Source organism: Lagenorhynchus albirostris, chromosome 17 (genome assembly GCF_949774975.1).
Source record: "Lagenorhynchus albirostris chromosome 17, mLagAlb1.1, whole genome shotgun sequence".
NCBI lineage: Eukaryota > Metazoa > Chordata > Mammalia > Artiodactyla > Delphinidae > Lagenorhynchus > Lagenorhynchus albirostris.
The window spans coordinates 38,597,099-38,622,740 of record NC_083111.1 but is presented as its reverse complement, the minus strand read 5'-3'; the positions used below and the strand labels follow the sequence as shown (position 1 = coordinate 38,622,740).

Genomic DNA, 25,642 nt, shown 5'->3' with positions numbered 1-25,642 from the left:
AGAAGTCAACCCATTCAACAAAAATAAGGTCTTCCCAAACACTCCTGAAACTTAACTTTAGCCTGGTTTGACTCAGGTTTAACTTTCAGTCATTTGTTTTCTTGTAACTTTAGCATGCTGCAAAACAAAATTGAAATGTCAAAAAAAACATACATTGCCAAATACATTGGAACATTAAAAAGGTCACAGGGGAGAATTTGACAACTAGTGATAAAGTTAAATTTGAAGTACATAAGTACATACAATTGGCTGATGTAAGTATAATTTACTTGTCAATGTAACAGTCCTTAAAAAGATCACAAAATCAGGAAGTTATAAACTATTACACTAACGTTGAGTTATAATATTCTTTCTAGACATTAGCAGAGTAAATTGAACTGAATGAAGCAAAGAAATGTACAATGTGGATTAGGGAGAGGGATGGACTGGGAATTTGGGGTTGGTAGATGCAAACTATTACATTTAGAATGGATAAACAACAAGGTCCTACTGTATAGGACAGGGAACTATTTCTAATCTCCTAGGATAAACCATAATGGAAAAGAATATTTTTTAAAAAGTCTATGTGTGTAAAACTGAGTCACTTTGCTGTACAGCAGAGATTGGCACAACATTGTAAATCAGTTATACTTCAATTAAAAAAAAGAGAAATGTACGGATGTGAAAAAAAAAAGATGAAGAAAAAGTAAAATGTAATACAGGAAGAATAAGCTAGTTGAAAATATCAAAGCAAAATAGCCAGACTGCAGTGAGAAATGAATTCTTTGGTGTGATGTATCCATTATCTGATTTTGGATTTAAATACAAAGTAAAAATTTGAAAAAACTTTGACATCATAATGTATTCTCTTTGCAGATATCTGAATTGATTCTTACATGATATGATAAATATCTGTGAATAAAAAACCCACATGGCTTCTAGTTTTATCTCCTCAGCCAGTTATTAACGAATCTTTTCTAAAGTCCAACATTAAATGGATACCAAAAAACCTAGCTTCATTTATTTTACTCTGAATGACATTTAATAACTTTAAAGTTTTTTTAACATGAAGACTTTTCTTATACTTTTGTTTAAATGCTATTTGGTTTTACTTTATCTTATTAAACACCCTTAGTACACCCTTAATGTGTCTATGTATTTTTTGCCTTCTTTTTAAGTGATTTATTGAATTGATTTCTTTCTTTTTTTTTTTTTTTTTGTATTGAAGTAGAGTTAACTGCCAATCTTATATTAGTTTTGGGTGTACAAAGCTGTGATTCCATACTTTTATAGATTATGAAAAATACAAAGTTATTACCCTATTACTGTGTGCTTTACACTATATCCTTCTGACTTATTTATTTTATAACTGATAGGTTGAAATTCTTAGACCCTTCACCGATTTCACACATCTGCTTACCCATTACCCTCTGGCAACTACTAGATTGTTCTCTGTGTCTGTGAATCTCTTTCTGTTTTATTATATTTGTTTGTTTTGTTTTTCAATTTCCACATATAAATGAAAACATACAGTATTTGTCTTTCTCTGTGTGACTTATTTCACATAAATAAGACCCTTTAGGCCCATCCGTGTTGTCAAAAATGGTAAACTTTCATTATTTTTTATGGCTAATAATAACCACATCTTCTTTATTTATTCATCTGTCAATGGACACTTAGGTTGTATCCATATTGTGGCTATTGTATTGAATAAATATTGCTAAAACGAACATAGGAGTGCATTATCTTTTCAAATCAGTGTTTTCATTTTTCAGATAAATACCCAGGAGTGGAATTCCTGGTTTGTATGGCAGTTCTATTTCTTTGTTTGTTTCAACTGTCACTTTATTGCAAGATGGTTGAATTAATTAAAAATTTAAACTATAACTTGATAATCTTTAGTCCAGTACCAAATTTTATTCAAAGCAAACTGCTTATTCAGAAGTGATCATGGAACAATTCAATGCAGAGCAAGAAGGATGAGAGAAACATCTTACTGGCCAATAGACTGTTTTATTTCTCGCATTATATGAAACTCAAACTTTTCATTTTTAAGGAAGGTCAACTCTAACTTCAGTAGACAGCGATATACAAAGATTCTGTCACATAGGCTAGTTTCCATTTAGTCAGTCAACTATTTCTAGCTCTCTCAGTTGGGATAGATGCATTTACAGAACTGGCTGTGCTTTAGCCTTCTTTGCGAGCAGCTTTAGATGTGCAATGCACTTGTCAATTGTCTCCTTCTCCTCCTGTGCATAGATGCTCTGCACCACATGCTTCTCCACCCAGTCTATCATGTGCTGCTCTTGTTCCTTTTGACGCATCGTATTCTGCACAGAGATATGATAGTCCAGGCGATTCTTTATCTCCTTGTATACTCTATGCAACCGTTCCCATTAAGTAACCTCCAAGGCCATAGCAGTGTTATTCCTTTGGACATCAAAAAGGTAATGGAGCTTTTGAACCAGTGCCTGCTGTGACTTCTTCAGATCAATCGCATCCTGGATTTGTTTGATGGAAGACTGTTTTGCCTCTTCCAGTTGGGCAATTTTTTGCTCATTGAGTTTATCAGCAAATTCCCCAATAGAGGCACCATATTTTTTTAACTACATAGACAAGCAATCCTATTGTTGATATGGTTGAGAAAGTCTCTGGAGTTATCACGTATATTTCTTTGGAGAGTAAATATAAGATAAGCCCAGTTCTGAGCACATAGGTTACTGTTACACCAGTTTCAGGATAAAGGAACTGGAAGAACTCCTCAGGGATCAGTCCAAAATGAACTTTTTCTCCATATTCAGGAAGAGGTGGTACAGAGGCAAGACTTGGTGGCCCTGTATGAAAGATCCTTGTTGCCTGTAATACCCCTGGACTGAGGAGGGCTGCACTCTTCAGAGAGGGGCCTGCTGCAGAGGCAGCAGAAAGTACCACCAGGTAGCATCTACACAGCAGTCTTGGTGCCCCAGTAACAGTTCTATTAGTAATTTTTGAGGAAACTCCATAATGTTTTCACAATTGAGTATGATGTTAGCTGTAGGGTTGTCATAAATGGACTTTATTATATTGATGTATGTTCCCTCTATACAATTTTTGTTGAGAGTTTTTTTTTTTATCATGAAGCGATGTTGAATTTTATCAAATGCTTTTTCTGCATTTATTTAGATGATCATGTGATTTTTATCCTTTGTTTTGTTAATATGGCATATTGCATTGATTGATTTGTGGATATTGCACCATCCTTGCATCTCTGAAATAAATCCCACTTGGTGACATATGAATCTTTTAATGTATTGTTGAATTTAGTTTGCTAATATTTTGTTGAAAATGTTTGCATCTATGTTCGTTGGGGATACTGGCCTGTGATTTCTTTCTTTTTTTTTTTTTTTTTTTGGTAGGGTCTTTGGTTTTATTATGAAGGTAATGCTGGATTTGTAGAATGAGTTTGGGACTTCCCTGGTGGTGCAGTGGTTAAGAATCCATCTGCCAGTGCAGGGGACATGGCTTTGAGCCCTGCTCCTGGAAGATCCCACATGCTGTGGAGCAACTAAGCCTGTGTGCCACAACTATTGAGCCTCCACTCTAGAGCCCATGAACCATAACTACTGAGCCTGTGTGCCACAAATACTGAAGACAGTGGTCCTAGCACCCTTGCTCCACAATAAGAGAAGATACATGATGAGAAGCCCTCACACCACAACAAAGAGTAGCCCCCACTCGCCACAACTAGAGAAAGCCCCTGTGCAGCAACAAAGAACCAAAGCAGCCAAAATATAAAGAAAAGAAAATTTAAAAATATATATTATTTTAAAATTTATATGTTTAAAAAAAAAAGAATGAGTTGGAAGTGTTCCCTCCTCTTCAATTTTTTAGAATTAGGTTGAGAAAAATATGTGTTAACTCTTCTCTTTAAATGTTTGGTAGATCTCCTGTGAAGCCATCTGGTTCTGAACTTTGGTTTATTGGGAATTTTTTGATTACTGATTCAATTTCAATACTAGATTTTCTATTTTTTCCTGATTCAGTTATGGAAGATTGTATGTTTCTAGAAATGTATCCATTTCTTCTAGGTTGTCCAATTCAATGGCATATAACCGTTGGTAGTATTTTCTTATGACTGTATTTCTGTGACATCAGTTGTAACTCCTCTTTCATTTCTAATTTTCTTTGCATTCTCTCTTTCTTTTTCTTGATATGAGTCTGACTAAAGATTCATCAATTTTGTTTACCTTTTCAAAGAATCAGCTGTTAGTTTCATTGGTCTTTTCTATTGTTTTTAGTCTCTATTTTATTTATTTCCACTCTGATCTCTATTATTTCCTTTCTTCTACTAACTTTGGGCTTTGTTTTTTGTTTGTTTGTTTTTTTCTAATTTCTTTAATTGTAAATTTAAGTTGTTTATTTGAGATTTTTTCTTGTTTCTTGAAGTAGGCTTGTATAGCTACAAACTTCCTTATTAAAACTGCTTTTGCTGCATCCTCTAGATTTTGGAAGGTTGTGTTTCTATTTTCTTTCATCTCAAGGTATTTTTGATTTTCTCTTTTATTTCTTCATTGACCCATTTGTTTTTTAGTAGCATGCTGTTTAGTCTCCAAGTGTTTGAGGTTTTTTCCAGTTTTCTTCCTGATATTGATTTCTACTTTCATAACGTTGTTGGAAAAGATGCTTGATATGATTTTAATCTTCTTAAATTTATTGAGACTTGTTTTGTGGCCTAGCATGTGATCTGTCCTGGAGTATCTTCCATGTGTGCTTGAATAGAATGCATGTTCTGCTGTTTTGGGTGGAATGTTCTGTAGATGTCTATTAAGTCCATCTGATCTAATGTGTCACTTAAGGCCAATGTTTCCTTATTGAGTTTCTGTCTGGATGATTTATCCATTTTTGTAAGTGGAGTATTAAAGTCTCCTGTTATTATTACATACTTTCAATTTCTCCCTTTATGTCTGTTAATATTTGCTTTATGTATTTACATGCTCCTGTATTATGTCCATATATGTTTACAAATGCTATATCCTCTTTATGGATTGACCTCTTTATCATGATGTAATGCCCTTTTGTTTTCTGTTATAGCCTTTGTTTTAAAGTCTACATTGTCTGATAGGAGTATTGCTACCCCAGCTAGCTTTCTTTTAATTTCCAGTTACATACAATATCTTTTTATATCCCCTCACTTTCAGTCCATGTGTGTGTTTAGCTCTTAAGTGAGTCTCTCGTAGGCAGCATATAGATGGGGCTTCTTTTTTATCCATTCAGCTACCCTGTGTCATTTGATTGGGGCATTTAGTCCATTTACATTTAAAGTGATTATCAAAAAGTGTGTATTTATTGACCTTTTGTTACTTGTTTTCTGATTGTTTTTGCAGTTCTTCTCTGTTCTTTTCTTCTCTTTTTAACCTCTTCCCTTGTGATTTGATTATTTTCTTTAATGTCATGTTTGGGCTCCTTTCTCTTTTTGTGTGTGTATATATTGTAGGTTTTTGGGTTTTCATTACCATGAGGTATGTTTATATCTATATGTAGATTTTAAAAATATATATATGCATATGTAAATATACATATATATTTAAGCCAATAGTTGTTTAAATTCAACACATTCTAAATGCTCTACATTTTTTACTCCCCCATCCAACTTTTATGTTTTATATCATATTTTATGTCTTCTTATGTATCCTGTAACTGCTTACTGCAGTTATAGTGATTTTATGACTTTTGTCTTTTAATCTTCCTACTAGCTTTTTATGTGGTTGATCTGCTGCCTTTGCTATATATTTGCTTTTACTGGCAAGATATTTTTCCTTTGCATATAAACATATTTCTTATTATGGCCTATTATTTTCCACTTAAAGAAGATCCTTTAACATTTCTTGTAAGGCCAGTTTAGTAGTGATGAACTCTTAGTTTTTCTTGTCTGGGAAACTCTTATCTCTCTTTAATTCTGAATGATAACCTTGCCTGAATGATATCCTGGTTGTAGGTATTTTTCCTTTCAGTATTTTAACTATATCATGCCATTCCCTTTTGGCCAGCAAAGTTTCTGCTGAAAAATCAGCTGATTGTCTTAAGGAGTTCCTTTGTATGTGACTCTTTGTTTTTCTCTTGCTGCCTTTAAAATTCTCTCTTTAACTTTAAATTTTGCCATTTAAATTATGATATGTCTTGGTGTGGATGTCTTTGGGTTCATCTTGTTTGGGACTCTCTGTGCTTCCTGGACCTGGATGTCTGTTTCCTAGTGCAGGTTAGGGAAATTGTTCACCATTAAGTCATCTTATATATTTTCTTCCCCTTTCTCTCTCTCTTCTCTTTCTGGAACTACTGTAATGTGAATGTTAATATTCTTGATGTTGTCCCTAAAGTCCCTTAAACTATCCTCATTTTTTCAAATTTTCTTTGTACTGTTCTGATTGGGTGATTTCTGCTATTCTCTCTTCCAGGTTGCTTATGCATTTTTCTGTATCATTTAATCTGCTGTTGTTTACCTCTAACCTATTTTTCATTTTACTTATTGTATTTTTCAACTTTGATAAGTACTTTTTAAAAATTTTTCTGTTGAAATTCTCACTGTGTTCCTCAATTCTTCTTCCAAGTCAGTGAATATTTTTGTAGCAGTTTCTTTGAACTCTTTATCAGGTAAATTACTTATCTCCATATCATTAGTCCCCCCTGCCCCCCTCCCAGGGGATTTATCTTGCTCTTTCACTTGGAACATATTCCTGTTTTCTAATTTTGTTTGACTTTTTGTGTTTTTCTCTATAAATTAGACAAAACAGTTACCTGTCCCAGTCTTGAAGATGTGTCCTTGTGTAGGAGCATTGCTATGTACACTGAGTATGTCTGGTGGCTTTAGAAAGAGTGCTGGAGCTAAAGCAAGCCCCAGCTGAGGCCTTTTCTGGTGCATGCCAAGGCCACCACCTTGGTGTGTCTGGGGAAGAGATCTGGAGCTGGAGGGGTTAAAGCCAAAGCCTGGCACAGGCTGGGGCTTCTCCTGGGGTGCACCCAGTGTTGCTGCCTTGATGGAAGGTGACTAGAGCTAAAGCCCAGCACCAGCTGGGGCTTTTCCCAGAGTGTGCTGGGAGCCACTACTTTGGCAGTGGTGTTGGAGCCAGAGCCTAGTGTGGGCTGGGGTGCATGCTGGAATAGCCATGGAAGGCTGGCTAGAGTGTCAAGCATTTTTCAATCTGATTCCTGTGTGCTGGGACTCAGAGCAAGTAAATTTGTGTGTGTGCCCTTTAAGAGTAGATTCTTAGTTTTCTACAGTCCTCTGGCTCTCCTGGTCCTAAGCCCTGCTGGTTTTCAAAACCAGTTAGAGGGGAGTTGTCTTTCATGTACTGATCTCAGGGCTAGGGTGCCCATAGTGGACTCTAACCTCTCACTCCTTAGGGAGGACCTCCAAGTTTGAGATATCTCCTTTCACTTTGTGTTGCCTACTGGGGGTATTGGTCTTGACTAAATTCCTTCTCTTCCCCTCTTACTTGTCTCAGTGTTTTTTGTTTTTTTTATATATATATATCCTTAATTGTAGAATAGCCATTCTGCTAGTCTTTAGATCATTCTCAGAGAGACTTTTTATATACTTACTTGTAGTTTTGATGTGTCAAAACTAGGAGGAGGTGAGCTCACAGTCTTCCTTCTCTGCCATCTTGATCCTGCCTCAGTGTGTCTATGTTGAAATGCTAGGAGGACTACTTAATTACTTTATTAAGCTCCTTTTCTCAGAAAAAAAAAGTCCTATTACATTGTATTTAGTTTCCCACTGTAAATTTGTTCCCAAATTCTCTCTTTCCTAGTATTTACATTCTAGTATGTAAGACACAGGATACAAAGTTATTTTTCAACATTTTGAGTTTGTCCTGTTCTAAACATGTAAAATAATGAGAGAACTTCACATCCCAACTACTTACCCAAGGAATACCCAAGATTTTGTTTCATCTGTTTGTTTGTTCAACTATTGCTTTCATTGAGCCCTAGCAGTTGTTTGGTTACCTGAAATCCTCTTACCAGCAACCTTATGACTTGATTGCTTGGTCAATCCCCTGAGTAAATTTAGATGTATCACCCAATGAGAAAATGATGCCTCCCTCATTCTCACCTAACAAAAGAAGGAGTTATGCCAGTCCAAGTTATTGTAAATTGAGACAGGATATAAAAAACCTGAAGTGATTCTAACACCTAGAGGTGGGCTATCTGTCTTACCTTGAAGCCCTGAAACTTCTGAGTATTTTGCTTAGCTACAGAGGTTGTGGTCAGCACCATGGACTGTAGGCTGCTAATAACCCATATAATTTTGTTGCATATACAAATTACAGTCATTTGTAGAGTATTATAAAAATATTTTATTCTTTATGTTTAAAAACCTATAAATATATTGTTTGTTAGTATAAATATTTTATTATGAATTTGTTTTTTTATGTTCAGCCTTTATATCCTGGAATCACTACAGCATAAACTATTATATAAACTCAGCTATATGGATAAACTATCCTTACCCAACTACTTGAAAATATCTAATGTACTGATAAATTTTATTTTAGGCTTTTCTCAAAGCAGATTCAAATGTTATTTTCTACCTTTGCCAATCTTTGGACATTTTAGCATTACTGCTTTACAAGAATCGCCTTCATCTTAAATAGCTATAAATTATTAGCCCATTAATTGGATGTGATAAAGAACTTCCATTAGTTAAAAATATAAATCTTATTGACACAGGGACACAAGAATTATTCATTTGAATATTGCCAACTATTACCCTTCACACATACATCAGAAAGCTGTGTTCTCACTCTCTAATTTAAATGCAATTGATAATTAAAATGTAATCTTAAAGTGTGACCAGAATTTATATTTCTGTAAATGATTTAAGTCACAAACATCAGAGGACTATATAACTAAAACGGCATATATTTCACGCATTATGAATAAAAATTTATTTTTCCAGGTATCAGAAAAAAAAAAAGCAAATATGTACTTTATACAGATGTAAATTAAAATCTAGCAATCCTTTCACCAAAGGACATGTCCGCAGGATATTTCAAATCATGAAGTGTGTGGATACACTCATTAACTCATGGGAATTAACCATCTGGCACATGATATCCCCACTGGTTTGAAAGAAAAATAGGTCTTTTTAAACAAAACACTCTCCATTCAGTATGCAGAACAGTCATCAATAGAATACTCACTGTTGGGTTGAAACACAAGGAAATAAGATCTGGGGCATAGAACAAGTCATCCTTAAAAAGTTATTAGAATCTCAGTGACATTGATAAAAGACCACACAACAACATTTTGCCTAACCAAAGATTTGATGCTAAATAAGACAGCTGTATATGAAATAAAGGTTCTACTCACTACTACCTACAAGAGTTTATATTAACTATAATATAGTTATATTATAGTTAATATAAACTAACTGCTAACCATATAACTGTCTGTGTACTTATACCTATAATAATACCTATATAGCTACTTATATGCCTGTAGTAGGATTCTATAGATTAACATCTGCTCCTTCCACCCATGGACCTAGCTTTGGAAAACTGTGCTCTGCTGATTGAACCTAGAATGTACCTGTGCTAATAAGCAGTCCAATTTTATTTGAATCTCTCTGGTACTCCACTACCAACCAAAGCAGCAACCTAACTCTTTCTCACCCCAAATAAATGGAATAGGTAGAAATGTTTATAAATGTAAAATAATTTACCCTAAAATTCCCATATTAAGACACAGTGTACTGTAACTCTGAGTAATATAAATTATGGAATTTTATATACACTATTAATTAAAAACCACAAAAATTAAACATTTGCTCTATTACAAAACCAATTCTTATTACTCTATAATAGGGAGTCACAGTAGGGGGATGTCATCATCTGTTTTATAAGCATTACTTGAGTGCCTCTTTTGTATTCAAGCTTCCATTTTGAGGCTCAAAGAGAATATAAAAGAAGTAAAATATGTTGCCTAGGAATTTACCATGTAATTAGGGCAGAAACCTACACATATATGAGTCAACTTGGAAAAAATTCTAAGGCTATATGCAAGTTTAACAGAGTATACATTATGATAAAATAAAATACCAAAGTTTAAGTAAGGTAAACTTAATAAGCAAATGCTTCTTATACCCAGTGAACCCTAATATGAGCTTTGAAAGAAGTGGAGACTTTGGTTTGAAGGATAGAAAATACAAAGAATTATAAGAGAATAGGTAAGGACTGGAGGAGAGAAAATTACTTCCTTTGTTAGAATAGAAGACCCTGTAGGAAGAGTGAGATGTGAGTTGGGAAAAATACATTGGGGTTAATGGAGATCCTGATATCTGCATAATGGATTTGAAGAAATAGGAAGTCACTGTAAATTCATGAGCCAAGTGGCACTGTGACAGAGAGCTCCTGGAAGCAATATACAAACTGGAGTCAAATAGAAAGAGACTGAATATAAAAGGCATGAGGACAAGGCAGTTCATATTTGATTTTATATAAATGGACAAGATCCCATGACTCCCAAACATTCACAGGGTAATCCGTGGAATAAACTACTTACCACGTGATCAGAAGGGAAAATAGGGAACATATAAGAGGAATTAAAAGACAGGCCTCTTCCCAACCTTGACTATCCTCACAGTACTTTCTTATTATTATATGAAAAGTCTACTTTTCACCCTGCTTTGAATGCTTAAATGAGCCCAGTATTTCAGTTAAGTCCTGAACCTCCAAAATTCATCTGGGTTCATATCACATTCCATCCTAGTTATACTACTCCTCCTTTCTTGGTTCCTTCAAACCCTGTCTCCATTTAGTGTGACTTTTCCAAACCCCACTTTCATTTTGAGTGTTTATGTTGGCTCTCACTCCCTTACTGGCTCTCTGGATTAATACTCTGATTTTGATCTTACCATCCCAACTCTCACCTTAGAGCCTTTCCTCGAGTTGGAAGCCTCAACTTCTGAGCACCATACACACTTGAGATTGGGGTCCTTGTCTATTTTGTGCCCAATTATATCTTATATCTAGCTGGCTTTACACAAATAATTAAAATCTGAAGATTATAGCAAAAAGGGAATTTGGACTGTCTGTGATACAAAATCCACTTTTAAAAATATATTTATTTTATTAATCATTCTAGCCTCCTATGTCCTCAAACTAGAGAAGTTTTATACTGTTTCTGGAACCAAATTTATTAATCTACAGAGCTTCAGACAAAGCCCTCCACTTTTGGAATTCAGAGCTGTGCCTTATGATAATTCCTTCACAAGCTAAGATGTGGAAAGTTTGGTAACCACACAGAAGATTGAGTTTATCTTTACATTTACTTACTTGACACCTCATTTGGTGTAAATCTGAAGGACAGTTTCGTAAAGAATATCACATGGCTCACTGTCCAAATTCCTAACGAAAGCTTCTTTAAGCGAGACTTCCTACCCTTGCATTTTGTGCTTTACCTTGGAGAATTCCCCCCAAAACACTTACAAGATGAGATATATTTTAGGTACTGAAATATGTCAAGTCTTAACCCCAGGTGGTATGACAGTCATAGGCATTTCACAATTGAGAAAAGTCATGTATTTTTAATAATTTTGCTGGTGGCAATTGTCTTTTCTTACTGTTGTTAGATTATTCTTTTCCCTCCCACTCACATTTCTATACCATTCTTTAACTCCAGTTTTAAAACAAAACACCACAACTTTTGAAAACACAGTTGAGAACATTTGACCACTTGGTACACAGAACTGCCTAACAGTAGCCCCTCCCCACCCCCTTGCTAAACGTCCTAGATTGGGCATGAACTTTAAAACCTCAGGGGACTTCCTTGGTGGTCCGGTGGGTAAGACACAGCACTCCCAATGCAGGGGCACCAGGTTTGATCCCTGGCCTGGGAACTAGATCCTACATGCATGCCACAAGTAAGAGCCCGCATGCTGCAACAAAGAGTCTGCATGCCACAACTAAGACCTGGCACAACCTAAATTAATAAAATAAAATCTCAGATACAGAGACAATTCTACCAGGTGTTGGCTGTTCTAGAGTGGACATAAAAAGCAGTGCTCTGAATACCACAGTAGAGGCAGGAATTTTGAAGGCTGAAAACCTACCCTCCTTTATTAAATAATTCATTTATTCAACCACCACTTACTTGTACTTTTAAGAACCAAAAATATTTTTTTCCTGCAAGGTATTTTTTAAGACTTTAATTTTTAGAACAGTTTAATGTTCACAGCAGTATTGAGCAGAAAGTATAGAGATTTTCCATACACCCTCTGCCCCAATCCATGCATGGCTTCCCCCATTATCAATATCCCCCACCAGATGTAGGTTTACAGATGTAGAAGGCCACTAAACCTACATCAACACATCTTTATTACCCAGAGTCCATAGTTTATATTAGGGTTTACTCTTGGTGTAGTACATTTTATGGGTTTAGACACATATATAGTAGCATGAATCCACCATCATAGTATCATACAGTACAGTTTCACTGCTCTAAAAACCCTCTGTGCTCTGACTATTCATCTGTCCCTCACCCTCACCCCTGGCAACAATTGATCTTTTTACTATCTCCAAAGTTTTACCTTTTTCAGAATGTCATATAGCTGGAATCATACTGCAAGATGTTTTTTAATTTATCACTTCCACACCTCCATGTGTGAGTGTGTGTGTGTGTGTGTGTGTGTAGCAACAGGCTAATAGTATAATGTAACACCAGCCTCCCCACTTCAGCTCTGAGGACATTGAGAAATAGCAAAACAGAGATCATCCTACTCATTTGGAGCACAAGCAAAAGACATATCATTAAATAATGGAAGACCTTGGATTGCTGAGCTTATAGTACATCCCTGATACTCACTGCTCTGCCCAAAATCTAAAACTGTCCTTTAGTAGAAAAATGATAAATGGGGTTGCTAGTGCCCTGTCATTCTGAGAGAAACTGTTATCCAGGTAAAAAAATAATCATTTTATGCAAAGAATGACCCATCCCCAAGCGACTGCCTAATTACTATGCTCCAGATTTCAAATAATGATGAGAACTATCAGGATCCTTTCCAAGAGTTGATATCCACTTTAATCAGGGGTTTCAACCTAGATGTGGTACAGTTTTCTGTATCTTTATCCTTTTTAGCAATTAAGATAATCTGGATGTAAGGGCTGGCAGGGATGAACCCACCTGAGTCCCCCAAGTGATTGAGCTTGTCAAGCAAATGTACAGAGAGGGCTAAGCCAAAGGTTTTATAGAAATCTCCTGTAGCTCCACCAGGGCCAAGAACTTTCTCTTGGGGAAGATTTTTAATTACTTCATCTATTTCTGAAAGTAAAGGGGAATCAAGTAATTCCCCAGTCTTCTGCAAATCACCTAGACAACTTGGAAGGAATGAGAACTGTTTATCTGTTCATGATATTGAGTTCTAATTTCTATATCACTATTCATCTTGTTTTTGAAATACCTTATTAAGGAGCCCTGGGCCTGTGTTTGTCTTTTTCTCCTTTGGGCACCTAACTTCTATCATAGTTAGGAGTTTATTGTCAAAGCTCTCATCCTCCCACTGATGTAGGTATTGCCTAGCTGAGTGATGGATATCTTCACTTTATGGATTATGAGTGAGCTCAGAGCTGATGGGTTGAAGGAAAAGTTTGCTTATGACTTTTGGCAGAGGTTAACCTCCAAGTCTGGATTCTGCCTTTATTTCCTAGAAAGGTTGTTTTCTCAATCAACCTTTCCCATGTATATTTTTTATTGAACAGAGAACAGAAGTCACAAAATTGAAACAAGAGAGCAGACAACAATGTTCAAGAAAACAAACAGCTATCATAAATCATTTTGGGAAATAGCTGTATACAAATAAATCTGATAAATGAAACATAGATTATTAATTTTCACACCAGTAAAAACATTTTAACTGTGGTTAATTTGTGTCATCCAGTGTGTTTTATGATAATTTTGGGAGCTAGACCAGGTAATCCATTTTACAAAATCTACTTTCATTCATCTAAAGACCCTGAAAGCTTCATGCAATAAACATTTTATTTTGCTAAGAAGACACTCACTTTGATAAATTAGGAGTTTCTCAAATGACAATGTTTTAAGAGATTTTTTAAAAATCTTTAAAGTAGATTATAACTAGATCTAAAATCCAACCAAGCTATAACTATACAAGACACTGATTCATTTTTATAGGTTTTCCCTCTAAATAAATTAGTGGCAAGCCTTGTAGCCCTTGATTTAAAATAATCTATTTTTCAAAATACAGTATTATCTATTTCAAAGTTTAGGTCCCCATTCAAGTATTTCATAGCACATCATACATTTATTGTCAAACATTGTTATTTTCACTTTTTCTAATCTTCAACTTTCACTTTCAATCCTAACTTCTTAAAGTCATGTCATATTTTACGTTTTAAGTTTTGTATTATTATATAGACTCTCAAGCTTAAACTCCTTCTAGCTATTTATTTGTTATGTATTTTTATGGTCATTATTAATAAAATTAATTGAATTCTGTAACATTTTAAATTTTAATGAGCTTCTTCAGATACTTGGCATTGGGCCTCCAAAATTTGTTCTGTCAACTTGATCAATATGGTAATTTTCTGGAAACTCTCTTCTTATTATAGTTGATTATTTTTAATTAACTCAAATTTAGTTGCTAATCTGTTATAATCCCTAGCGATGCATGGCACAAGTATGTCTTTTCCTAGTAAGCTAGCATTGATAGTAGAATTTCTGGGCTCTGTTCTCCTATTTAGACCTAGGAAAGTGCTAATTATTTGTCCCCCTGGGTGCAGAAGGGAAAATTAAAAGACTTGCAGTGCACTTCTTCATAAAATTGGAATTTTGCCCTTCATCAAAGACCTTGAAGAAGAAGAGGTTGGAGCATCTTTGCTAGAAATGCCAGTTTATAGTTCTGGTGACCAATGATCTTAGATTTTTCCAGATATATACTATTTGAAATACTCTGTCCTGTTGTCTGATCATATGTCTTTAATTTCAATTTAGAAAATATGATCACTGCTGTCTGACTTATCATCAGAACCTACTCTTAAAGTACAATTCCCCAAAATTCCTGACTCTCCAAACCTCATCTAGGACAGAACCATGTTAACACCTACTAATTTATAGAAGGCCACTAAGTTCCAAGAAAGAGAAAAATCTAAATGTGCCTTTTAGTAAGGTGGTCCTTGCTCATCATAGAACTTCTTGGGAGCTAACAAATCTAGGTGCTGTATAATAATCACAACTTACATTCATACAGCTTTTTTTTTTTTAATTAACTTATTTATTTATTTTTGTCTGCATTGGATCTTAATTGCTGAGCATGGGCTTTCTTTCTCTAGTCGCGGCGAGAGGAGTCTACTCCTCATTGCGGTGCGTGGGCTTCTTATTGCGGTGGCTTCTCTTGTGTGGATCACGGGCTGTAGGTGCATGGGCTTCAGTAGTTGTGGCTCACAGACTCTAGAACCCAGGCTCAGTAGTTGTGGCCAATGGGCTTAGCTGCTCTGAGGCATGTCGGATTTTCCCAGACCAGGGATCGAACACATGTTTGCTGCATTGACAGGTGGATTCTTAACCACTGCACCACCAGGGAAGTCTTTCATGAAGCTTTTATAGTTTATAACACACTATCAGCTCACCTAAGCCTCACATCTCTTTGAGACAGATATTATGACCTCCAGTATACAAAGGAATATATTACTTAACTCTAGCAATTAAGTCCAAGACTTGGACTCTCCTCTTCTCCTTTCTGCTCTTCCATGACCCCACAGTTCTTTCTCGATTATACTTCTTTGGGTATTGCAGACAATGGTTATGAGCATGCAGTGACCCTTTCCTGAAGCAGGAATTTTGCATAAATAGCCTGGCCCGGTGTCTGCACAACATCTCACTAAAAGAAACCCCCTTAAACAGCACTGTAGTAGTTTCACACAGTACTTCACATAGAAAACCTTCTTAGATTTTTCTCCTTAGACACTACTTTCTTCCCCTAGAATTTCAAACTCAAAGCTCCTGCTAAAACAGTTTTCTATCCCTGACCATCCCCCTTAACCCCCATAATCTTTATGACGTCTTTCTATTGTCTTTCTCTTCACCCCTCACTTCCTCCGTCTCTCCTGTCATCTCTTCCCATCACTAAAGCATTTTTTATCTACCAGCCTGCCTAGTGGGCCACTGAAAGTATTGAAAGATTCCTGAAAGTCTTGTTTTTTTCTTACCCTCACAGGTTTTCTCCACAGAAAATCTAGTTGAGAGTCCATCTCTTTTTTTTTTTTACATCTTTATTGGAGTATAATTGTTTTACAATGGTGTGTTAGTTTCTGCTTTATAACAAAGTGAATCAGTTATACATATACATATGTTCCCACATCTCTTCCCTCTTGCATCTCCCTCCCTCCCACCCTCCTTATCTCACCGCTTTAGGTGGTCACAAAGCACCGAGCTGATCTCCCTGTGCTATGCGGCTGCTTCCCACTAGCTATCTATTTTATGTTTGGTAGTGTATATATGTCCACGCCACTCTCTCGCTTTGTCACAGCTTACCCTTCCCCCTTCCCATATCCTCAAGTCCATTCTCTAGTAGGTCTGTGTCTTTATTCCTGTCTTACCCCTAGGTTCTTCTCATCTCAATAACAATAGTAATTTGTAGGAGGGAACAAAGAGAGGAGATTTAACATTTGGGGAGTGTTTATTTTATGCCATATCCTGATGGGCAGTGTGAAGTGGTAGAAAACTAGATTTAGATTAAGATTGCCCCACCAGCAGCTATGTGATCTTGGGCAAGTTGTTTATTTTCTATTTTGCCTCAGTTTCACTCGTAGTACTGTTTTGAGAATGAAAAGATATAATGTATGTCATTTGCCTGGTGTATAGACACTAAATAAAGTGTATTTTTGTAATGGCATAAAGTAAATTTTGCAAAAGAGGAAAATGAGTTTTTCAGAAATTTAATACTGAACCTAGATCACAAAGCTCATAAATAACAAGGCCAAAAAGAGAGCTCAGTGGATATCAAGTGACCAGGAACAGTGTGTTGACACTACATTCATTTAGTGCAAGAGGTGTTCAGTAGTGAACTTCCCATATGTAGAGTTAATTTTTTGCCAAAGATCTACCTTTCTGCAACTTCACCCAAGAAGTTTTCATTTGGATTTAGATCAGCAGTTCACATGTTTAATCATCAATATTACTTCTGTTCCCCTTTCTGCCCCATGACAACAAAAGTGCACACAGTTACCTATGATAGGACAACTGAATTCAGTACTATTTTTCTTTTCACAGTTCTGCTTTCTCTGATAGCTTGAAAGTTATGATTGTCTGGACAATTTTCAAAATATTTAAACAAGTTTTCATTCCAACTGAAAAGAAATCAGTCGCTTTATCTGAACTGATGGGAATAGCAGGGATCCTGGAGTTTCCTTTATGCCTAGAACAAGGTCGAAATACAGAATGTTCTTGTTTGACTTAACTGCCTTCAAATATACTTAATAGTATCTATTTTATAAAGATTATTTGTTGCTAAACCCATTGACATTTACATTTTTTAAACATCTTTATTGGAGTATAATTGCTTTACAATGGTGTGTTAGTTTCTGCTTTATAAAAAAGTGAATCAGCAATACATATACATATATCTCCATATCTTCTCCCTCTTGCATCTCCCTCCCACCCTCCCTATCCCCCCCCCCCCCCGCCCCGTCTAAGTGGTCACAAAGCACTGAGCTGATCTCCCTGTGCTCTGCAGCTGCTATATTTACATTTTTTAAACTACCAGGCAAGGCAAATTTGATCAAGAACAATTTTTTTGAAAGCAATTTAAAATCCATTGATAATAATAAACCCTTTTATTGAACATGCTCTCCTCAACACCCCAAGTTTTTGATCAAGAAAATGGATGTCAGTCTTAGGCACACTTTAAAACACTTAAAATTTGACTCAACCATTTCTCTCCTCAACTTTTGAACTCAATGTGTTATGGAACATTTATTTTTTCTTCTCTGACAGTAAGACTTTATTATTATGTAGGTGCATTTATCATAAGATCTTATTCCTCTCAGAGCTATCTGACTTCCAAAAGAGGACAACAAAAAAGTCTATGTTTAATTCAAGTAATAGATGGTACCAAAAGAGACTAAGCATTTTGAAAGCATTACAGTTTAAAAAGGACTTTTACATATGGTATCACTTTTGTTCCTCTGGGTAGCCATATGTAGATGGTATTATTATTCTTTTATCCCTTTTTTTCTGAATAAGGATACTGACACCTCAGAGATAAAATGAGTTGTCCATGTGGTCAAACAGTTCAAATACAGACCTTCTTACCCCAGAGACCATACTCTTCTCACTATATACTGACCAGCCTCCCCTCACATGAAATGTCATTTCCAGACACTAGTGGGTGAAGTACAGGGGAACTTGAGAACAAAACAATGCAATCAATAAAAAACAATGCAATCAAAACAAAACAATCAATAAATTGATTCATAAATACTGGAAAATTCTATGTTGATACTATCCATGGTGCATCCATCCAAGAGTTGTTTTGTTACACTTAAATCAGAAAATAACAGAACTGTGGTTCTGCCAGAGAGAGGTAGAAGATGACATGAATGTTCGGGACTTCTTTTGCTCTGCAAGGAAAATATTTGTTGAGCAGGTTCTTCTAGGGCTACCTAGAAGAAATGAGAAGCTGACATAATAAAACAATACCTACAGTTAGCTAGCTTTATTTGAAAGATTAGGGAGCTAGGATGTGATCAGGATACAGGTTGACCTCTGAGATTACTGTGACAAATAAATTCAATTTCTCTCTTTTCTTCTTCTTTATTCCCTCATCTCCATTCTCTATGATAAAACAAAGATTTTGTCTAGAATTCTGAAATAGCATTTTATTATAAAATTACTACAAACTCAATGCAGAAAATTTTTCAAATACAGAAAAATAAAGTATTCAAACACCTTACATCCCACTACCCAGAGATAATCACAGTTAACATATCGATACACTATACAGTTGAACCTTGAACAACACAGGTTTGAACTGCACAGATCCACTTACACGCAGATTTCTTTCACTAAATAAGTTCTAAAGTACTATAGGATCCATGGTGGATAAATCTGAGGATTCAAAAACATGGATACAAAGGGTTTATAAGGTTTTACATGGATTTTCAACTTCAAGGAAAGTTGGAGCCCTGTGTTGTTCAATGATCAACTGTATATTCTTCAAGTAGCTTTTTTCTTTAAAATATTACATTACACATATAGCTTTATATATAATTGTTATCACTTAGTATAGTGTACCTTTTCACTTACAGAAATTTATGTTAAATTGATTGAATATATGGTCCAAATTTTTCATGCCATCCTGCGTTCGTTCTTGTTCTTGTACCTTCACACACTGACACTCGGCTTGGCCATGTCACTTGCTTAGGCCAGTGGACTGCAGCACATTTGTAGCAAACAGATCCAAGTCAACAGAATTTCCCTTCAGACCTCTCTATAGACTTTGAGAAGTGGTTGTTTTAAGCAAATAGATTTGGGGGTAGCTTACTAGGCAGCAGTAGTTAACTGATACAACATTCTATAATAGATACACACACATGCTAAATTTATTCTTTGCCCTTCTATTATTCTATACAGATCAACCAGAGTGATTGTCTTAAAATGGAAATAAAATCATGTTATTTCCCTTGTAAAACATTTCAATCACTTCCTCACTGCTTTGGAATACAATCCAATCAACTCAGCATGACCTATAAGCCCTGGGTAATCCACTCCTGCCACTCATGCAGCCTTATTGCTTGGTTCCTCCCCCTCATGCACCACACTCCAGCCACACGGGTCTTTTTAAAATGTCTCTTCCCCACAGAGCCATTGTACAAGGTGTTCTCTCAACCTGGAATGCTGACTATATGCCACTGCTCATCCAACAGCTCTGATTTTAAATATCATCAACTCAAAAAAAGCTTTCTTGATGATACTATCTAAAGAAGTGTCCTTCAACCTCCAGTTATTTTCATCCTCACATTTCTTTCTTAGCACTTGTCACAATAATAAACTTCATTTATTAGCTTAGTTGCTTCTTGTCTATCTACCTTTCTTGGTCATAATATCAATGAGGACAGGGCCATGTCTGTTTCATTCACTGTGCTATCCCCAACATCTATCTGAATATCCGAAAACCTGTGGGGTCAACATATTTTGGGTAAAGGTATGAAAATTTATACCAAAATTAAATTTTAAAATACCCTATTATTGGACATACAGGCAGTTTTTATATGTATATATTTGACACATATGCTACATATTTATCAAAGCTTTTAAAAATCAGCAAGAAAAAATGTTCAACGTGATAAATGTAATTAACACTGCTGTGTGTTATACATGAAAATTGTTGAGGGTAAATCATAAGCATTCTCATCACAAGACAAAAATTTTATTTTTCTATTTCTTTAATGTTGTATCTGTATAAGATGATAGATGCTCACTAAACTTACCGTGGTAATCATTTCATGATGTATGTAAGTCAAAACATTATGCTGTACACCTTAAACTTATACAATACTATACATCAATTATATCTCAATAAAACTGGAAGGAAAAAAAATCAACGAGAAAAAATGATGGAAACCCAAAAGAAAATCAGAGAAGAATATGGCAGGCAATTTCATTAATAAGAAAAAGAAATACAGATTAATAAAAGCATATATATAAATGTCATACCTCAATAGAAATGAAAAGTAAAATGTTATACAAAACATTATCTAACATTATTTATAGTTTGAAAAAATGTAAACAATTACATTACAACATTCAAGAATAAGCACTCTTATACCCAGCTGACTCAAGCATAGATGGATATAATTTTTCTGGAGGCTTCATAGACATGAGATATCATGTGTATTAAAAATATGCAATTATTTGACCTTACAATTCCACTCCTGGGAAGTTATCTTAAGGAAATAGTAATGAAAAGTTACCATCATTGTAAAACCTACCCATATACAGATGAAGTGACAGTCAAGACTCTGCCCTGCACTGGTCACTTTCTTGTGCATATTTCTTTATTTACTAGGTGTTTTTATTCCTAGGACACAGGATTTGCAATGCATTCTTACCTCTGTTAAGCCTCCTTTTTAATATTGTTTTGGAAAAAAAAAAGCTTCATTGTCCTACTAATGATTACATACTTTCCATAGTCTCCTAAAGAGTCAGTCACTTGGATAATATTGGAAGGCATAATAGGTTCAATTCCATAGAACAAAACTTAATTACTCAACTTCCTAGAGTCTCAAAATACTTAATGGGGATTTTAAAATGATATTGTATGTGAAATTGCTTTGTCAATTCTAGTTGATGGTTTTACTAAAGTTTTTGTAGTGATTCTTTACCCAGATCTCTGATGTCTCCTTTTATAGTCACCTTTATTATGAATTCTTGTACTTAAATGTCGGTGTACCCCAGGATTCTGTTCTTAGCTTTCTTTTATTTTCAAAATATATATAATCCCTGAGCTGATTTTATCTACTATAATATCTTCAAACAGCACTTATTATTGATGGTTCCCAATTTATGTTACTTTCCATCAATGTTCTGGTTCTGCTCTTTTCTTCTAGGCATATATATGAATGATTGTGCTTTCCTACTCCTTTGAAGTTACACATGCCTGTATGACTTTCTTTGGCCAGTATAACTTTAATCAGAATAGACATGTGTGACTTCCAGGCAGAAGTCTCTAAAAGACAGTGTGCAATTTTATTGATACAAAGTTCTCTCCTGTTCAAGGACCAGTCACTTTCTAATTGATAAAGTCTCCTTTATCTGATGCCTTTAAGTAAGAGTTAGAGAGATATGTAACATCAGCAGAAAATAAAGCTGTTGTTTTTCAGTCACTAAGTTTATGGATGTTTGTTACTGCAGCAGAACTGACTGACACTGCCTCAATTCCATTTTATTTTTCAGCCTGGACGTCTATACTCTGATGCTCCACAAAGTATAACATAATCTTCCCTTCAAATTGATTATCCTCTGGTGTCCTCCATATCTGTTAATGGAACTTCTGTACAATTAGTTGTCCTGGGATTCATCTTAGTCCTTCTCTATTACACCCACATCTAATCAGTTATGGAACCCATTCATTCTATCTCCTAAGTACCTTCATATGAAGTTCCACAGTTTGTTTTAACTGGTGCTACCTTGGTTCATGCCATAGTTATTACAAATCATTCCCAGTTAGCTTCCAGTTCATCTGCTTAGCACCCTTCCAATCTGTCGTTCACACAACAGCAGCATGTTTAAGCTTCCTAAAACTTAAAAGTGATCAAATCATTTCTCAACATAAAATGATTCAAGCTATTACCTCTGGCTACTTTTCAAGTCTTATTTCTCTCTCACACACAGACTTTATGCTCCAATCATACTAAACTCCTTGGATGAATATGTCCTACTATTTCCTACATTTATGCCTTTGTCTTTGCTTTTCTCAAACATCTCTATGTCAAATCCCCAGCATTCAAGTACTCTGAAGATAAACATACAATTTTAGCTACTTCTTGGAAGGTGTAACTGAGCAAGTGGGCTCATTTCATGCTGTGCAATGGAAAGTTCAAACACCAAGGCAACATTCTTTTTCAGAGAGAAAAGTCTTTAACGTAGAGTGGCCAAGCAAAGAGACAGAAGGCAAAGCTCAGTTCTCTCTCCCCAATCATGTTTTGTGTGAGATATTTATTGTGGGAGGAGGGAATAAGAGGGTGTTGGGACTAAGAAATGATTGGTAGGAGGGTAAAGAGAAGTTTTAAGTGTCTTCTGAACAGGTGCAACTGTCTTTCATGTCTCTTCATGGGTTGTATGTGTAAATTCAGGGGGGGTTCATGTGTTTAATGCAGTAAATTTTCATCCCATGACATCTAAAATTCACTGATCATTCTAGCCCCTAAATACATCTGAGTGATGTTCAGTCAAAGGAGGATGTCAGCAAGCTGTATTCTCATCTGCAGTTTTCCTATTGTTCTGCAAGCTAAGCTAAAGGATCTTAATTAGTCATCTTTTGCCTTATTTTAACCCGGTGGGTATGAGCATACAGTTTCAAAGGTAGAGTGATTTGTCTTAAAAAATTAGCTAAGAATGGGAAAAAAATCCACCAACTCATGTTTTATTAAGAAAATATTGTCTGTGTCTCTGCAGACTTTAAATATTTTTTAAATCACTGTTCATCTTAGAATTTTCAATGTGAAACTGAAAACTAAAACTGTAAGTCATTTTAAAACTTCAAATAATAGAACTTTTAAGGCCAGAATAGAATCCATTTGGAATGGTTAAGCTGCCATATATCATGATATACCAGTGTAGTGTCTTCTGGGTGGAAATAATGTGTACTATTTAGAACCCTAGCAAAAATGAATATCAAAACCATAAATTGCTGAGACTCTCTCCATGTCAATACTGACTTCAACATGACTTCCCTCCAATAAAATATGTGACAAAGAATTTTCAGATGCTGTCAGCAAGCTCCAGGTAGAATAGCTTCTGTTCTTATTGAGTGGCCAAAATGGTGGTAAAAGAAGACTCTGAGCCCGCCTCCTCCCACAGGCAAGCCAAGATTGCAAGTATTTACAGAGAAACTGTCCATGAGAACAACCTAAATACTATCAGAAAAGATCTTCTACAGCTAAAGATATAAAGAAGGAACCATAATAAAACAGGTAGGAGGGGCAGAGACACATATAGTTAAGACCCACACTTCTGGGTAGGCAACACACAAAGGGCAGAATAATTACAATTGAAGTGGTTCTCCCCAAGGAGCAAGGGATCCAAGCTCCACATGAGGCTCCCCAGCCAGGGGATCTGGCACCAGGAAGAGGAACCCCCAGAATATTTGACATTGAAGGCCAGTGTGACTTACATTCAGGAGAGCCACTGGTCTATGGGTAATAGAAACTCCTTTCTTAAAAGGAATGCATAAAATCTTACACACTGTGAGACCCAGGGCAGCAGTAATCTGAAAGGAATCTGAGACATACCCACTTGGTGATCCTGCAGAGCCTCCCAGTGAGGCAGGATGCAATTAAAACTCACCCTGGGGACATACGTGCTGGTAGCAGCCATGTTGAGAAGCTCATCCCACCACAAGAACACTAATGCTGTTAAGTGCCATTTTGAAATCCTTCCTCAAGCTTATTAGTGCCAGGATCCAGGCCCACCCACCAGCAGCAGGCAGTCTCCACACAAGGCAAGGCCTGACAACCAATTGGACCAGGGCCCAGCCACACCTATCAGCATTCTCACAGGAGTTGGCCTGGCCACAGCAGAAGGACACATGCAGCCCACATAAAGAGCACCCCCAAAATATATAGCTCTCATAATCAGAGGTGAGGGTGCTGCTGGGCCCCATAGTACATTTCTTACATAAGACCACTCCTCCATGATCAAGAAATGTAACCAACCTACATAAAAATACATAGAAATAAAAACAGCAAATAAGACAAAATGAGGCAACAGAGAGATGTATTCCAAATGAAGGAAAAAGATAAAACCCAGAAGGAGAACTAAGTGAAGTAGAGAAGCAATCTACCTAATAAAGTGTTTAAAGTAATGATCACAAAGATGTCCAAAGGACTTGGAAGAAGATTATATGAACAGAGTAAGAAGTTAGAAGTTTTTAACAAAGAGTTAGAAAATGTAATGAAGAACCAATCAAAGCTGAAGGATACATAACTGAAATAAAAAATACACTAGAAGGAAGAAGGAGTAGATTAGATGATACAGAGGAACAGATCAGCAAACAAGAAGGCAGAGTAGTGGAAATCACTTAAGCTGAACAGAAGAAAAAAATGAGGGCAGCTTGAGATGTTCTAGGACAACATCAAGTGAACTAACATTGGCATTATAGGGGTCCCAAAAGAAGAAGAGAGAGAGAAAGGGGCAGAAAACATATTTAAAGGCATAATAGCTGAAAATTTTCCTAACCTGGGAAAGAAAACAAACATCCAGGTCCAGGAAGCACAGAGAGTCCCAAACAGGTTTCCAAAGAAAACCACACCAAGATACATCATAATTAAAATGGCAAAAATTAAAGATAAAGAGAAAATATTAAAAACAACAAGGAAAATGCAACATTGTGTACAATGAAACTCATAAAGGGCTATCAGCTGATTTTCAGTAGAAAATCTGCAGGACAGAAGGGAGTGGCACAATATACTTAAAGTGATGAAAGAAAGAAAGAAAAAAAAAACCTTCAACCAAGAGTATTCTACTTGGCAAGGCTTTATTCAGATTTGAAGGAGAGATCAAAAGTTTTACAAACAAGCAAAAGCTAAAAGCACCACCAAAGCAGTTTTACAAGAAGCTAAAGGGACTTCTCCAAACTAAAAAGAAAAGGCTGAAACTAGAAATATTAAATTATGAAAGGAAAAATCTCATTGTTAAAGGGAAATATACAGTAAATGTAGTAGATCAATCAACTTATAAAGCTAGTAGGATGGTTAAAAGACAAAAGTAGTAAAATCTTTTATATCCACAATAAGTAGTTAAGGGATACACAAAACAAAAGGATGTAAAATTTAATGTCACAAACAGTAAATTGGTAGGGTGGGGAGTAAAAATACAGGGTTGTTAAAATGCGTTTGAACTTAAGAGATAAGCAACTTAAAATAACCATATAGATACAGAAATATATATAGATATT

The 25,642-nt window shown here is 35.7% G+C and overlaps 1 pseudogene; it reads right to left on the bottom strand.

The window, feature by feature from the left end:
• Positions 1-2,147: 2,147 nt before the first annotated feature.
• LOC132507966 (ATP synthase F(0) complex subunit B1, mitochondrial-like) lies at positions 2,148-24,063 on the bottom strand (annotated as a pseudogene).
• Positions 24,064-25,642: the final 1,579 nt, after the last annotated feature.